Here is a 16,950-nt window from a genome sequence, read left to right on the forward strand (position 1 = left end):
ATTATAAAAACAGAGTATTTTGTAGTAAAATAATCTTTCATTTTTTTCTTTTTTTTTAATGGTCAGTATCTTACTAAAATTATGATAAAATTGGCAGATTAAATAATTTTCTGGATTAATTTTTCAAAATAAATATCTGTGGATATGGTTAACACCTTTTGCAGCTTGCAAGAGGAACACTCATAGAAAATAAACTGTCATATGTAAATTTACAATAAATTCTGGGACTGTGGGAATATTGTATTTCCTTGAGTAGTATACACCTGACAATATGATCTAATACTTGTAGCGTTTCTCCAAAAACATTGATCCATCTTATAGTTAAAAATTACATTTTCTCATTGTTTCCTATATTCTATGATAATTAATATACCCAAACTAGCAAGCAGATTACTTTGTTTTGTACAAGAGTATTTTCTCATTGGAAAATCCCTATACAATTTTTAAATTCTGTTTGAGGGACACTGGTGAATCTCTGCTTCTGCTTAGATGGATGTCCTGTGTATGATATACATAATTTTGCATCCTTTATCTTAGTTTGCCTTTGAGATAAAGAAGCAATGTAGTTTTTTGTAGGTGCTTTAGGTCAGGAGCAAGCCAATGACTTGAACTTTAATTCTAAGAATTATATTCCCATTGTGAAAGAAGATAGAGCATGTTTGGGATTTATTCCTAGTTCAAACTGTACTTCAGTCATGTATCTAGTAGGGATATTGCTATGAAGGAAGGCTTAAGTGGTGTGTGAAATGACTTCTTCCTGTTGTTAATAAGAAATTAGAGGCATCAAAAGAAAATGTATAAGTTTGAAGCCGCTCATACACATCAGTGAAGATGTGGCAATTAGCCTTTCCAAAAAGTAAATCACTATTTTATGAAAGGGCTACTGAGTTTTTGGGAGAAGCCCAATGCACTTGCAGACCTGTTCATCACAGAAAATAAATAAAACCAGAGTTGGCAAAGGCATAAATAATATGAGATCTTTAGCTCCTCATCTAGGTCACAGAAAATCCAGAATGAGATGCAAAAGCCTACTTACAACCAGGTAACCTAAGGAAAATTTGAGCTCACTTATGGAGTGTAAATGAAAAGTCATATTAATTCTTCTAGTATCCAATAGCTATAATTGTTAAATTTATTATGGCATATTTATGAAGCATTTTAAAATTTCTTTTGTGAAAGTAAAGTATTTTGATCAGTTATACAGTGGAAATAAAGATGGAATTTTCTTCAAGGAAATTTCTACAACTGCAGCATACTTCTTCCAGAGGCAAATACTCTGAACTCCTTTCAACTGGCTACATGTGGAGTCCAGAACTGTGATTGCTGATAGTGAACAAAACAGCAATAATAGGACTTGAAAGGCAGGAACCATGGTGATCTTGAGCTCATTGTATGCTAATTTTGTTGTGTTTGTCTGTTTCTGGTTTTGTGTTTGTATTTTTGTAAATCTAGAGGTATGAGAAATGCAGTTATTCAGCCATGATTCACTTTAACATTCTAAGTGTGGAGGTCACTCGTAAACTCCATGAAACAAAGGGATAAATAGGTGTACAGGTGCTCTAGTCTTTATTTTGCTAATGACCTGTAGGTCATGTCCACTTAACAAGGTAGACAGACACTAACATCACAGCTTGTGTATCAAATCAATTCCCAAATGCATCTTCCCTGACTTGAGAAAAAATTACTGAAACCTTTAGCTGAGGAACTTCAGTAAGGTAGCTGTAGCCCTTCAGAAAACAGGAGTAATATTCAAAAACTTTGAACTGTATTTTTCTCAAGATCTCAGCCATATTCTCCAGTACCATCCCATTTCATGCAATTATGATAACTCTTCTGCATATCAGAGACTTACCCTTTCTTTAATCAAAGCTATTACTCTGAGAAATGTTTTAGCAAATAATCTCCCATTTTTCAGTGAGGTATTTTTTCCTAAAACTTCTTGTACTATTCTTCTACAAATGTTGAGCAAATTTCTGCTTTTTCCCTGCAGACTATGGTTTTACTGAATTTCCTCACCCAAAAGAAGGCTTTTCCCCCTACTGTGGTAAAAGCATCCCTTTTTTATTCATGGGAATCACACAAATTTGCCCAATTTACTTACTTTTGCTAATTGCACAAGTATTACCTGCAAAGTTGCTCTTAATTAACCACTCCAAAAGACCAGTGTTGGTCTTTTCAGAGCAACTCCCACATCATCAGTCTCTAATACAGTTAAAGTCTACAAAATGAATGCAATATTTTACATGGTCTCATCACCTTTCTCTAATGAAATTCCTTCATATTCATAGTTACAGTGGTTTCTGTCAGGTCCCAAATTGCAACAAATTTACTGCTAATGAGCTCTCCCCTATTATTTCTATTAGAAGCAAGTCTTAATTATACTGCTTTCCAGTGTTCCTTCTCATTTGAGTTTTGAAGTAGCAGTCTTCAGTCTTCAGCAGTATTCATGGCTACTCTCCTTTGCCACTTCTTTATGCAAGTCTACCTCTTTTTTCATTTTTCATACATTTCTAACCTCACAGAGGGAGGAATTGTCTATGAACTTCATTAGGACATTACTTAGACTTCTAGCTTCTAGAATTTTTTCTTACTCTGATTTGAAGTCCATTTGTCTGCTTCAGGTCAAATGTGAGTAGTGCTCACTGATGTATTTACACATAGAAAGGGATGAAATACATGTTTTCTGTTAAAAATTGATCTAATGAGGTGAACTCATTTAGCAATACTAAGTAAAAAGAGGTAGTGGTAACTAATCCTTGGGTAAGAATTTATGTATACCCTTAAAAAAATCAGGAGTTACTTTATTCATAGGACTGGGAACTAATGTAAAAAAAATTGTTGCCTGTGTCTAAATATCACTGAAAGCAAAGTGATTAGCTTGGTGGTAGAACAAATCAGTAATAAAATTTCATATCATTCCTAGGAAATACACACCATTTCCAATTAGTTTCTCAATATTTCTTGTATCTTCCTAGGTAGAAGGCTAATATACAATTGTAATTGCTAGCATGTAGGCCTATTCTATTCCTTTCACTTTGTCTTATTCTCTCCCAGATATTATTAACATTTTAAAAAGTATTTACGATGGATTCCTCTTCTACTCTTATATGACTTAGACCATCTGATGGCTAGTTGCCAAGAGAAGGCAACTAACTTTCTGTAACTGTACTCTCCCCTTTGAATTTTTGAATTTGTAAATTTCCAGAACTTTTAGTTCATCCAGCTGGCATACTTTATATTTACTCTTCACTCTTTTTCTAGCAGGTACTGATTTTTGGTTTCTCAGTTTAAGATAATTTCTATGTGCTGTCTTTGTGGAAGAGAAATGCAGCCAACTCAAAAGCTTATTTTTCGGATAGCTGGGTCCTAATATATGATGGGTTAAATCCATCATAACATGCAAGTTGTAAATTCAGCATAGAACACATTCAATAATGAAAAATATATATGGATAACTAGGAGGCACATATAATGAAAGTTAAGTAAGCAAATGCAAATTAATAATAAAAGAGCACATATAAATATAAGCGTAATTTGCATATATTGTAATTTACATATTTATTTCTCTTTTCAACTATGAGAAGTATAACACTAAGATTTCTTCTTGCATATAGCAAAGATGAGGAAGATTAGTTAGATGAGAAACTGAAAAATGGGTGGTAAATAATCAGATATAAAATTAGACCCCCATAGACTTTTGTTAGGCTTCACTCAATAGGGTGCTGCTGCTCCATAGCAAATTGCAAATAATATATTTGAGCCAAGTACACATCACTACAAGGTCTACATTTTAGTAAGGCTGCTACAGGTCTAAAAAGAAATGGAAGGGAGTTGCAAAGCTGTTTACTTCTGAGCTCCTGCCCAGAGAAAGGTTCAAGAATGTTTAGACCACATGGAAAGATGTTTGTCTATGAATAGATTTTAGGATCCAGTGTGCTTAATTACTTGTTCTTTCTGGGTAAAGTGTCTTCAAACTCAACAGTTCTCAAACTCTATGTTCTTGTACCCTTTCTTCAAAGAAAGTTAATCTTGAATCTTTAGCTTTCTCTTTCTTACTGCTGTTCTTGCACTCACTCCTAGAACGTTAGAAATGAGAGCAATGGACCCATTTACCTTTGCTTCCGGTGTTGCCCTGCTCTTGAACCCCCCAGGATGGTATACATCAACAATTACAGGTGTGGAATATCACAATTGCAAATGAAACAATTATTTTCTTCCAAGTCTTGGACTGGAAAAAAAAGCAGGAAGTTCTCTTAAAGCGCCCTTTTATGTCTTTGAAGAATGTTACCATACTCAGCCATCAGTCCTAGTTTTAATGGATTTAGCAATCTTGGTTCTTATAGCATGTTTGACTGCATTTTTCTGACTACTCCAAAACCTCCCTACCCTTTCAAGTGGAACTCCAAAGAAAGCAGACTATTCTGGCTTATGTCTTGCCAACAGTGAGAAATGCAGAATGTGAATAATTCTCTTCTGTTTCTTTTTATGTACTTGTAACAGTGCTCTATGTAATACCAATAACATAGTTATTTATCATTATTTATCAATGACTATGCTGGTTATGCTGAATACAACCTGCTTATGCAGTAATGTTGTCTAACCTATAATTCCACATTTTCTCTTTGTGCATTAGATTTTTTTTCTGCCTATGGTAGAATTTAAACTACCAAATTTCAGTAAGATAGGGCATAAATTTACAGCACACTTGCTTCTTCATGCCAGATTCCCCTGTGGATACTTGTAGCCTGCACTAATGCTGTCTCTGTGCAGAATGTGAAGTAGAAGACATCACAGAGAGCTATACTTACTGCTTAGCAAAGTGTCAGCATGAAAAGTTAGTATGCAGCAGCAAGGGTACTGTAAATTCATGCTTTAGTTTGCTGTACTAATCTGTTTGTGTAGACAAGCCCCAAGTGTAGTACTCTGCACTTGTCTCTATTGAATTTCTTGTTATTGATTTCAGACCAATCCCCCATTTATCAAGATAACTTTGGTATTCAATAAAGCACTTCTCTCCTCCCTCTTTTTTTTCTTTCACAGTTACATCAGCTCTTCATAGTCTTTGCAGTCTTTGATGATATTGTTAATCATTGAAGATGGCACAGGTGGAGTCTGAACATTGTGAAAGTAACCAAGCTGGCATTTTTACAATTATGGTTTTTAGACTACAATCACACAAATTTAAGGCAATGATTAACTGGGGACTAAACAGGAGACTGAAAAAATTATTCACCAGAAGAGATACTTTTAATATGTTGAGGGAATGAGCTACTTTTATAATTTATCTGCTTTTGGAAGGAAGAAAGGTCATAAACTTTAAGTAGATTCTTGCATGTAAAGTCAAGGCAGAAAAGTATTTCTCTTGGAAGCAGTGACAATTAATAAGGATCTAATTCCTTCTCATATTAATGAGTGCAATAATTCCTTAGAGAATGCTGTTCATAGTTCCTTTGGGATTTATGCTGACATTTTTTAATATGTTAGAAGTACCTGTTACCTCTGGCCTGTTAGTATGTATATGTTACAAATAAAATCTTTGCCTAGATCAGAGGTTCTAGTTTGGGAAAATGACTTTTATATAACTCTAAGACAAGCTCCCATATTTCAATGGGCATTACATGTCTAAGAAATGTTAATGCTATCTTCTAGTCAAACAAGGACTTTAGCTCTCTAAATATTATTTCCGTTTTCTCATCATTAAATTTTCATCATTTAGTTTTAATCTGAATTTGATCCTTTATAAAAGTTTAACTTTAATATTTATAAAACAAAACTCACCTATGTCTATTCTTTACATTTTACTATTAGCCATCAATTCTGTTTACCTCTGGTTCTAATGTGGTTACCAGAACATACAGAGTGTGAAAACAAAGGTCCAGGTCTCTTTGATTACTTGCAGGCAGAGACTTTGCTTGTGCTCTGATCAAAATGTGTATGAGAAAGAAGCTGTATTAACACACTCACCTATGCTAATAGACCTCCATGATGGGTTTAAATGTGAGAATATCTCTGAGGTGATAAATATGCACAGCTTTCAGGCTGAAAGGAGGTAAGTTCATAGCATACGTGAAGTCAGCTTACACCTGGCTGTAAAAAAGTGAATGAGCAAATTTGTGGATCCTGGACTGCAACTGAGGAAGTGATTTTATTTAACACCAGTCTAATTTCTGCAGTTTGCTCCTAAAAGAAGTGTTCTGCTTTTTTGCCTCTTGTGCTGCTGTCTCCAAATATTCAGACTTTTCTTTTTCTTTGAATCAGATCTCATGACACCTACAGTATAAATTGAATCAGCCCTCAGTCCTGTGTTTCCTTCAAAACAATGAAAAAAGCTTTTCCTTTTAAAATGTACAGGTTTCATTCTCACCATTTCTATGAGAACCATCTGGTTACATCACTTGTCTAGAAAGTGGAAGACATGAATTCTAGTTCAAAATTCAGTGTTCCCTGCTCTGCCAAATCATCCATTCTACTTGCATTCTCTAAGGCTATGCTTTCCCTTCTTTTCTGTTCTATGTGCTTGAATAAAACTATCATTCTGAACACCTCCAAGATTTCAGGAAGAAGGAAGAGTAAGGCTTAGGTATTCATTGGTCAGCATTTAAGCAGAATAGAAGCTTTCAAATACCCTGGAGTTTTATTATTTGAAATTGTAAGAAGTGTAGGCTTTACCTTCTCTCCTGATAGACAGCAGCTTAACAAGGGCAATTCTGGCCTGTGTTTTTTGGGGAAGGAGATCTAACTATTCAAGGGGACTGTTTAGTCAGTCAGCTAGGAAAGAATGGCATAAAATTTTGGGTTCGGTATCATGAGGACAAAACTGATGGGCTTCAAGGTGTGTTTGTCCTTCTGTGGCGCTAACCTCTAAAGCTTAATCAAGAAACAAATGAAAGACCATTTACATTCTAGTGGAGGAAAGGGTCTCTCTCTCTCTAGCTACTTGTTCACTGATTAATCAACATACTCAGAGTTTATATACAGTGTTGTTCACTATTGGAATTAAAATACCAGTTATTCTCAATTACCCAACAGGCTGGTAAGCATGAATTACTTAATTTCCTGCAAAAATTCTATCAAAGAGGGTCTTTCCACTTTTCACTTATATTTCTGATGTTATTTGCCCTGTAAAACATCAGCCTAAATGGGAGACAGTGCGGAACCTCTGCTTTCCAAGGACTATGCTTCTGTGAGGAGATAATAACTGCAGAGCAGCTTTTCCATGTGGAGCTGCATAAGCTCGTGCATCCATGTGGTCTCTCCTCACTAATACGGCTTCCTGCTGTTCTAAGTAAGAAGATAGGTCTTCCTCCTTTTCCTACCTAAAAATGTTTCTGCATGACCTGTGTGAAGGACCTCACACTTCCCTCTGTCCCCTTCACCGCTACTCTAGACAATTATGTACGGGCTTTTTATTGCACATATTCCACTTGAAGAAAAGCTATTCTGCTGAGACATGACAATATTTTTTTTACTTACAATTACAGGTCATTGTTTTGGAATTTCTGAAAAGAGCTATTGAAGAGCATCATTATTGCCAATTTCTTCTTTGTAAGTTTGAACTATCAAATGACCTTAGTGTATTGAAAAAATAATGTTCAGACAATCTGAGTCATGACGAGTAGTTTCGAAGGTCTGTGGACTGAAAATAAATTACTGGTTTCTAAGAGATTTGGCTGTAAACCCTGTCTGCCAATCATCTGAAGTAACCTATCTGGACGTCATCCGCAAATGGGTACAGTGTGTTTGATCTAAGAGCAGATATATTCTTTTGTGTGTATTTTCAACTATAGAAGGAGATATCATGCTCCAGCATTTCACGGTTCAGGCAAGATGCATGACACCATTTTCACTGAGGGCATAGTTAAGAGTTCAAATTTACACTATGAGGGAATCAAGTCTTCTGAGTATTTATATTAGGTCAAGTTTTGGTTTGTAATTTCTGGTCTTCTTTGCTTATACAAAACCACTGACATTATTTGAAGCACTCAGGTTCGGACCACTCTCAAATGCATATCAGAGTGTTCACGTGATATCCAACTTCAAGCCCACCAAAGTCTGGGCTTGAAAATTCAGTTTGGAGTCTCTGGGTTTTCTGCCAGCAAAAATTAATGGACACTTTAAATTTATTACTTTGAATGAGTACTACTACAATCAAAGGCATCATGCTTCTATATATAAAGTTGTAATTGTCTCATAGACTAACATATCTTCTCAATGAGACAGGATAGCTGAATAAATCTTTCCCTATTTTTGAGAGACAAGATCTAGTCACTGAATGTTTTAGTGGTGGCTTTTCTTCCTCATCTTTGAAACGAAACACCTCTCCATCCCATTCCCAGGGAACAGTGTGATCTTAATACTGCCAAAGGAACTATCCTACAAAAAGTTGTCTCCCTTCAAAGGATTGCAATCAGAGGAGTGAAATAATTTGGTTTTTTTGGTGTTTTTCATCTGGTTATTTATTTATTGGTTACTATTTGCATAATGGGATATATGATCCTACTGTGCAGCCAGAATCAGACAGTCCCTGTCCCAAAAACCAGATAAACAGAGATGGGAGTTTAAAGATGTGCATTATGGAGGATAAAAAGCAAAGTTAGGCATAAAGGCTAAAAGGAGATGCTTCATGGTGCTTCAAAACTATCTCAGTCCTACTGTATCCTATTGATAGCATAAAATGGGCATTTCCTAATTATTCTCTGAACTGGTGTCTTCAAACAGCTGATACCTGGTAGTCTTGTAGAATAAAAGCCTCAAGGACAAGCATAGTGGTATACAGTAGAGCAGCACTCAAGAGAAGAGCTATAGAATTATGGTGAAAAAGGAATCTAGCATGAGAGCAACATACAAAAATGGATAATAAAACCTGCCATGCTATTTCAGTAGTTACAAGTGGGATTACTGTACTGTGCTCCCTTATACAGTATAGATAGACCCTTGGTTTTAAGTATTTTTCTTTTCCACACCTAGCCTCTGTATCTAAAGGAGTCATATATGTGTATTTTGTGGGATTTTTTTGTGGTTTTTTTTTTTGTCTGATCTCATCTTGACTGGAAGCAGAACTTCATCTTTTTGCAGTAAGGGACCTGCAGAATATTATCTGTGTTTGAGATTCAGCCAGATTTTCTCTAAATGTAGTATGTGTCAGTGTTTTGAATTCCTTTTCTGAGATGCTTACCCATATCTTTGTATGTGGTTAACCATATGCTGGGCTGCACCCTAAGCACCATGGCCAGGAGGGCAAGGGAGAGATTCTGCCCCTCTGCTCTGCTCTGCTCTGGTGAGACCCCACCTCCAGCTCTGGGGTCCCTGCACAGGAAGGACATGGATCTTTTGGAGAGAGTCCAAAGGAGGGTCACAAAGATGATTAGAGTGGTGATTAGAGCACCTCTTCTAAGAGGAAAGGCTGAGAGAATTGAGATTGTTGGGTCCGGAAATAGAAAGGTGACATGATGGTGGTCTTCCAACCGCAAGATTGAAGGGAGCCTACAAGAAAGATGGAAAGAGACTGTTTACAAGAGCATGGAGTGACAGGACAAGGAGGAATGGCTTCAAGTCAAAATAATGCATTTAAATTAGATATTAGGAAGAAATTCTTCACTGTGAAGATGGTGAGGGCACTGGAACAAGTTGGCCAGAATTGCGCATGCCCCATCTTTGGAAGTGTTCTGGGCCAGGCTGGATGGGGCTCTTAGCAAACTGGCCTGGTGAAAGGTGTGTCTGCTCCTTTCAGGGGGCTTGAAATGAGATGTTCTTTAGGGTCATTTCCAAACAAAACCATTCTATGGTTCTGTGATGATTCTATGATTCTCTGAGTCTATGATAGGAATTTCCACCACAACAGCACTACTGGGTGTGCCTTGAGATTTTCTACTCTTGCAGTCAAGCTGAGTCAGGGGAGGTGTAGGTTGAATATCAAGAAAGGCTTTCCAACCAGAGGATGACTGAACAGGCTCCTCAGGGATGTGTTCATTGCACCAAGTGTGTCAAAGTTCAAGAAGGATTTGGACAATGCTCTCAGACACAAGGTGTGATCCTGCATAGGGCCCGGAGTTGATCCTGACAGAGCTCTTCCAGCTCAGCATAATTTATGATTCTGTGATTCTGATTCTATTCTAGCCCAAGCCATGTTGTGATTTTATAATTCTGACATGGGGCTTCTTAACACCAAAGGTTCCTAAGGGCCACCTGAAAGTTAGATATTTGCTTCATTAAGCACAACAGTACCTCAGGAATGGTCTAAATGGTCAGAGGCTGCTGCTTGTACATTAACTTGCCCAGTGTTCTAACTTGGTCAGACTGCCAGGTTTATTATATCAATAAACCCATTTGAGAAGCAAGAATTTTTAGCAGGAACATGGTCACATACAGATCTGTCTAAATGACTCTAGAGTCTCAGCTAGTTTTGGTAATGATTTATGCACTCAAAGAACAAATTTCACATCATTATCTTCTGGAGCACTTTTTATCAAATTCCAGCAGTGTGCCACTACTCAGGTGACATATAAAATGGTTTCACTGTGCTAAATTCCACAGAACTGCATTTAGCCTACAGGTAGTGAAAATGCTCTACAACATGAAAGGATGTATGGGTTTTTATTTTTTTAAATTCAGATCAGATATCTGCTAGGAAACCTGCTCTCTTTATTGATAGGCAGAAACAGCATGAATTGATAAGCAACTTCTGTACCTCAGAACTGCTGGATATTGTGGTTCACCGACTACATGAGTTATTCTGGGGTAGTTTGAAACATATCATGCAGACAACACAGTAAACTGCTCACTTAAGAGTTTGCTAGTTTCTTTTTTTCTTTTTTTTTTTTAATCACCAGACCCTGAATTCATTCTACTTACACTAAACTTGCTGTCTATTATCTACTGCAGTCCTTCTCATTATCTGAATTTTTAGTACATTTTGTGGCAGAAACCATTACAAAGCCTGAAAATATCTCCATCATTTATGTATTTCCAGACAACTTGAAGTGATTTTCTTCTAATGCAAGTTTTCTCTTTCACAGCCCTAAAGAATGTTTGCTATGCTTTTGACAGCATACTAATTTTATTTATAGTATAAGAGCTGCTGTGACTGAGCACACTGTCAGTCTTGTAAAAATATTCAGTACAATCCTCATCTGGGTATGTATTTTTGATATATACAGTCTAAATACTCTACTTCCATTGAAAATCTTCTTTGGAAAACATATTTCACTTCATTTCACACTGTGTTAATTGTGTAACACACTGTAACCATTATCTTTTACCAGTCACAGTTGCTCATCTAATGGGAAATGATGACTTTAACAAGGAATTATTAGATATGTTTGATCTGAGAATGCACATGTGGACAATGGGAGCTGCTGGCTGGAACATGCACCATTTTCTCCCCCTATGAGTACATAATTGAAATACAAGTCTCATTTTATGAAGGAAAAAAAGTGTCAGCAAGCTTTATGCTTTGTCACTAGCCCTGCTGACTTTTAGTTTGTATTTAACATTGCTAAATGTATTTAGAAAATTCAATGTTATCTCAAAGCTAGTTTAAAATACATCAGATGGAATGGGTGAGTAGGTAGGAAGAACTCTTTTTGTTGTGTTAGAAAATTTTTTACTGTTTTTTCATTAAATACTGCTACAACTATAAAATTAGCTTTACTAAAACTAGGAGGAAGACAAGCAAATATTAGAAGGTAATGGTCAACACTCTATGTTATGAGAAAACTGTTTTTTCAACAGTACTGCTTTAAATAAGATTTTTTTCTGTCTTCACTTGGCAAACTGAGAGACTTATATTCATGAGACAGATGTTTCATGGGAACATAAACCCTGAATGCACCATATTTAACTTCACCATTGCCTCCTATTCCTCACTGGTGGAATATAATTATTTTTGTTCTAGAAATTCAGAAAGAGATGTGAAATGACAGTATATAACAACTTGGGAACCCGAAGTCCAGTTTTCCTAAGTCACAGAGGGGTGCTGGAGTTTTGGGATATCCACCCTGTACTGCTGTTCGCAGAAAAGGTAGCTCTTTCCTAATTGAATTTTCTCCCAGTCACCAATTGTACCAGTCTCTGCAGGGTTCTTAGTCTAAGCAACCATCCCATTTTGAGAAAGTAAATACACATATTGGAGTGGACCTGGACAGATGTGACTACCTCAGGACCTAAGAAAGGACCTGTGAAACATCCCATCACAACTAACAGCTGTAGCTCTAAGTCTCCTTGACAGTCATTTCCTAGGTCTTTCAAAATAATCCAGGCTCCCAAAACAACAGATTGGTGCTTAGATTCATGGCATTGGCACGGCTGCTGTTTTCACAGCTAAAACTACAGCCCAACCTCCCAGGTGTCCAATTCAGTTATGTGTATAGTCTCTTGCAACTGGCAGCTTCACAGCATCCAAAGCACTGCTGCAACTTTCCCTACTGATTAGCTGCTTGGAGCACCTTCTCCACCATTGAGGCCTTGAAGATGGACTATTACAGAGCCTGGGATCATCTAGTTGGTGAATGATATATAATTCACATAAAGTGCCTTACGCTTTCTATCCCGTAAACCTTGCAGCAGAAGGGCCAGATTAAAGTCCTTAACAGCTGGAACATCTGCATAAACAGTCAAGTGACACCAGCTGTGTCTGAAAGAGGTACTGTAAATGGGAAGAGAGACTGAGAAGCCTGATTTCATGTGAGATGCACAGTGGGACAAGTTATCAGTCTTGGTGCTATCAAATCCAGCTCCTGAGTCCTTCCACTTTCTTCTCTCACTCTCTACTGGGGTGGATCCTGGATGCCTACACAGCAGGTCATTCAAATCTGGGTAGAACCACTGGGACTTTGACCAGCTAAAAGACCCCTAAATACTTCTAAAAATGAGGCCCAAAGACTTTTATAAAAAATTGTGCTGATGCAGATGCACGTGCCCCCACTGGCCCTGTGGATGATTTTTCAGATAAATGTGAGGCTCCCGGCAGCCTGCAGTGCGTACTAGACTTTCAGGTTGGCCCAGCTCATAGAAGAGGTGCTCAGTGAATGCAGATCTTGCCACAGCATGAAGTCCTAAGAAGTCAAGCTGCATCTGTGTGGTGGGATCTAGCTGAATTTGAGCTTTGCAGGCCCACAGAAGGGTTGCAGTGCTGAGCTGTGAGCTCAGTTCCTTGTACCTCCTGTTTTTTACTTCCTCACACCCCCCTGGTTTCACAAACCCCTCTTTGCCAAAACTGGTCTTGAAAGCCCTTATATACTTGTGGTGGTTAAAAAAACCAGCTGGGAATTAAACTCCAAATGAGCCACTCCCCCCAGTCCCCCTGTGGTGAGAGAGGGAGACAGAGGGCAGAAACTATGGGTTGAGAGAACACTTTACTGAACACAAACAGCAATGGAATAGGAAACACACAGAAACAGCAACACTATTAATAAAATGTATACAAAAACAAATGTGATTTACACAAAAAATAGATTCACCATCTTAATTCTGTGTGGCTGCCAAGACAAAGACAATTTGGCAGAGGCTCTCCACAGCTGGTCCTCCCCATCTCCATGCCCAACACTGTAAAAAATGATGATGAACAACCCCCCCAAAAGCTGGATCATCTGCCCAGCACTGCAATGCCCACCTCCACACTGCTTGACTCCACTGACTGAATTCCTTGTGGTGCCGCTGCTTCGGACCTGTCTGCCTGGCTCTCCTGGACTCACTGGGCTCAGCTCAGGCTCATCTCACTGCCCCTTCAGAGCTGAGCCTTGGCAGAGTTTGTGGCTTTTTGGGGATGTGCCATGGGTCAGATGTGTTCACTGCCTGGAGCTGTGTTCTCTGGGGGACAGAAAGGGCAGCAGCAGGAGAGTCTTCAGAGTCCTCAGTGCTAGTCCTGGTGGCTTCCTCAAGGGAGAAATGGAGCAAAACAGTGAATTTATGTCCTGAGGTTGTTTTTTAATTCCCTCAAAGCCATGCCCTGAGTGATGCATTGGATGGTATAGAACAGCAATTCAGCCACATCCACACAGCTCTAGGCTCTGCTCCTGTGGGAGAAAATCAAAGACAATATATTTCTGATACTTTCTGAAAAGGATGTTAGATACCAGAGCCACAGAATTAGATTCACCAAATCATTGAGATTGAAAGGGACCTCTCCAAGTCATCTTATCCAACCCTGTTTAAGCAGGGTCACCTAGAGCAGATACTCCAGGACCAGGCCTGGATGGCTTTTAAGTATCTCCAAGGATGTAGAATTTTCTGCCTGAGTCAGTGCTCCATTGCCCTCACAGTTCAGATGAAACCTTCAGTGTCCATTGACTCCTGTTCTGCCGCAGACCACTGAAAGTAGCCTGGCTTCATGTTCTCTACTGCCTCCACTCAGATATTCACGTGCTTTGATGGGGTTACTCCCCTAGTCAGGCTCAACAGCGCTCCATTCACATGAAGGATGCTCCAGCCCATAAATCCTCTCTGCGGCCCTTCAGCAGATGGTCTCCAGCATGTCTTTTTCTTCTGGGAAAACCAGAAGTGGACCCAGTAGTCCAGGTATGGCCTCACCAGTGATGAACAGAGGGAAATGATCACATTTCTTGACCTGCATGAGGCAATACTTCTCCTAATGAAGCTCAGGACACTTAGCTTTCTTTTGTTTAAGGTTAGTCACATTCTTACAAAAGTGCAATGAAAGTAACAAAAAATGCTATGTTTTTTTACTTCTTGCCTGATCTTCTGAGCCCAAATAATTAAATACAGTTTTGCCTAAATTTATCTTTGAATTTAAAATGAGCTGAACTAGGTCTTGCACAGTGATGATCAAGCAGAAATTAAAACCTCTGTTGAACCAGAGACAGTACTACACTCTGGTGCACCTTTATATGTCAGGATAGTTCCATTAACTTAAGTAGGACCAGCCTTGTAGGAATAAAGCCTCCAGAATACATGAAATTACTCCATCCTCTCTCAGAACTCTTTACCTAGACCTATGAGCAAATGACTAGCTAAGTATTTTGGAAGTTGTTAAATTATTGATCAAATCCTATTCACACCAATATGTTAGATTGCAAAAGCATTTGCCTAATTTCAGCAGACCAAAAAAATCTAAATCTGTTCAATAGCAAAAACTTTGGACTTTCAGTGCCTCAGGTATGTATACAAAATGAAAGCTTGATAGAAATATAATCTATGTATCTCAACAGTTTGTTTACAAAAGTCTCAAGTTAGATATCTGAAATGATGCATTCTGATATCAGTTCTGATTTTCAATAAGACAAGATCTCACACCCACCTCATAACCAGTATTCTGTTATCAACAATTCATCAAATCCTGTGTGAAAAGGAAGTACCTGACATTTCCATATTCACTGGAGGCAGCAGTTAATGGAGTCAAGCTACCTCATTGTTCTCTTCCAAGGATACTATGCTATCTTTTGAATATAAAGATGAACTAAAGTCATTCTGAATACAGTAAGAGGCTGTATTTTTCTCTGAAATTGGTATTAATTTGATACTTCTCTCACACTCTGCACCGGCTTTGAGATTCACTGCCTCTTAGAATATGCCATCAGAAATGTCACTGCACTTCTGGGCAGATTTTTTTAAGCTTTGACTTCTCTTCATTACACTGTTATTTATTTAAATTATGTGATGTAACACTGTTAAATTGGACTCTGCTTATATTCCATATCATATTGGTTTGAATTACTGTGCTCAAACCTCCCATTAAGTAAAAGCAAAACTGGAGAGATTACATCCTTGATAAGATTACAATCCCCTCTTGGAAGTAATATTAAAATTGACTCCCTGAATATAATCAAGAATTTGTCTTGTTATCTTTAATTGATCTCCCTAGAAAGACAGTGTAGACCACAAATGAAATTGCAGCACAAATCACAGAAATAATAAAAAATCACAGAGTAAAGCAAAATAGCAATTTGTGCCTATCTTGGCACTCAAAAGTTATAACTTGTGTCTAACTGACAGGAGAGGTCAGCTCCTGTTTATGGGAACAGTAAGTAAAATAAGACAAAATTGTGTGTTGAATATCAAGATGTTGAAAAATGTTTTCCTTTTTTGTAAGTGCCATTAGACTTAATAAACTTATGAATAAAATCTGGAACAAAAGTAACATTTCTTGAAATATGTTCTTAGGCATTACCAATCACATGATTAGTAATTACCAATCACAAGATTGGATTCAAGAAACTTATATCTCATTGCTGCCTTTATTTGAGTTAAGTTGGATAATTGTATCTTCCTGCTATATTTTCTGCAAGGCAAAAATCCCAGATTCCACCTATTTTAAATGTTTGCAAACTGATGGGCCAATGGTTCGTAGTTGGGTGTTTGGAAAGTCCCTCAAGGTCCCTTCTTGGGGGACAATGCACAGTCCTCTAGTCCTGCAGTCATCACCTCTCTGGAAGCAGCCCAAGGCACAGTCTGTTGTTGATCCCCATGTGTGCTCCTGCCCTTGCACAGATTTGTCCAATCTTGGCTTTCTCAGATGATCATTTCTTGTAGATTCAGTGGCATTTCGGGTTCTCTGGAGCATACTAGTTCCTTGGAGACTGCCAAGTGCTACATCTCAACATACCCTTTTAATCTCTTCAGCCTGCTCTTTTCCAGTTATTATTTCTGTATCTGTACCCATAGATAGCTAGAGAAATTATTCACACACACTCAGAGAGAAGGTGGGATTCTTTTTTGTTGGCAAAAACAGGGCAACCTGAATAAGTGCATATGAGGTAGATGGTGAAGGGGTTTTCCTCTGAAGCCTGAAAAGAAATGATAACCAGGTTTATGAAATAGCTTCCAACAGTGCTGACACTTTCTGCGAATGCTGTTTATGCTAATTCTCTTCAGTGAAGTCAAGGTTGAAATTTATATTTATAAGTGGCTCTAGCTTCATGTGTATGTTGAAATTCCTGTGACTATATTGTGAGTTATATATAGTTACTTCAATTATTTTATTTTTTATAATATGCT

Source organism: Zonotrichia albicollis, chromosome 1 (genome assembly GCF_047830755.1).
Source record: "Zonotrichia albicollis isolate bZonAlb1 chromosome 1, bZonAlb1.hap1, whole genome shotgun sequence".
Classification (NCBI taxonomy): Eukaryota; Metazoa; Chordata; class Aves; order Passeriformes; family Passerellidae; genus Zonotrichia; species Zonotrichia albicollis.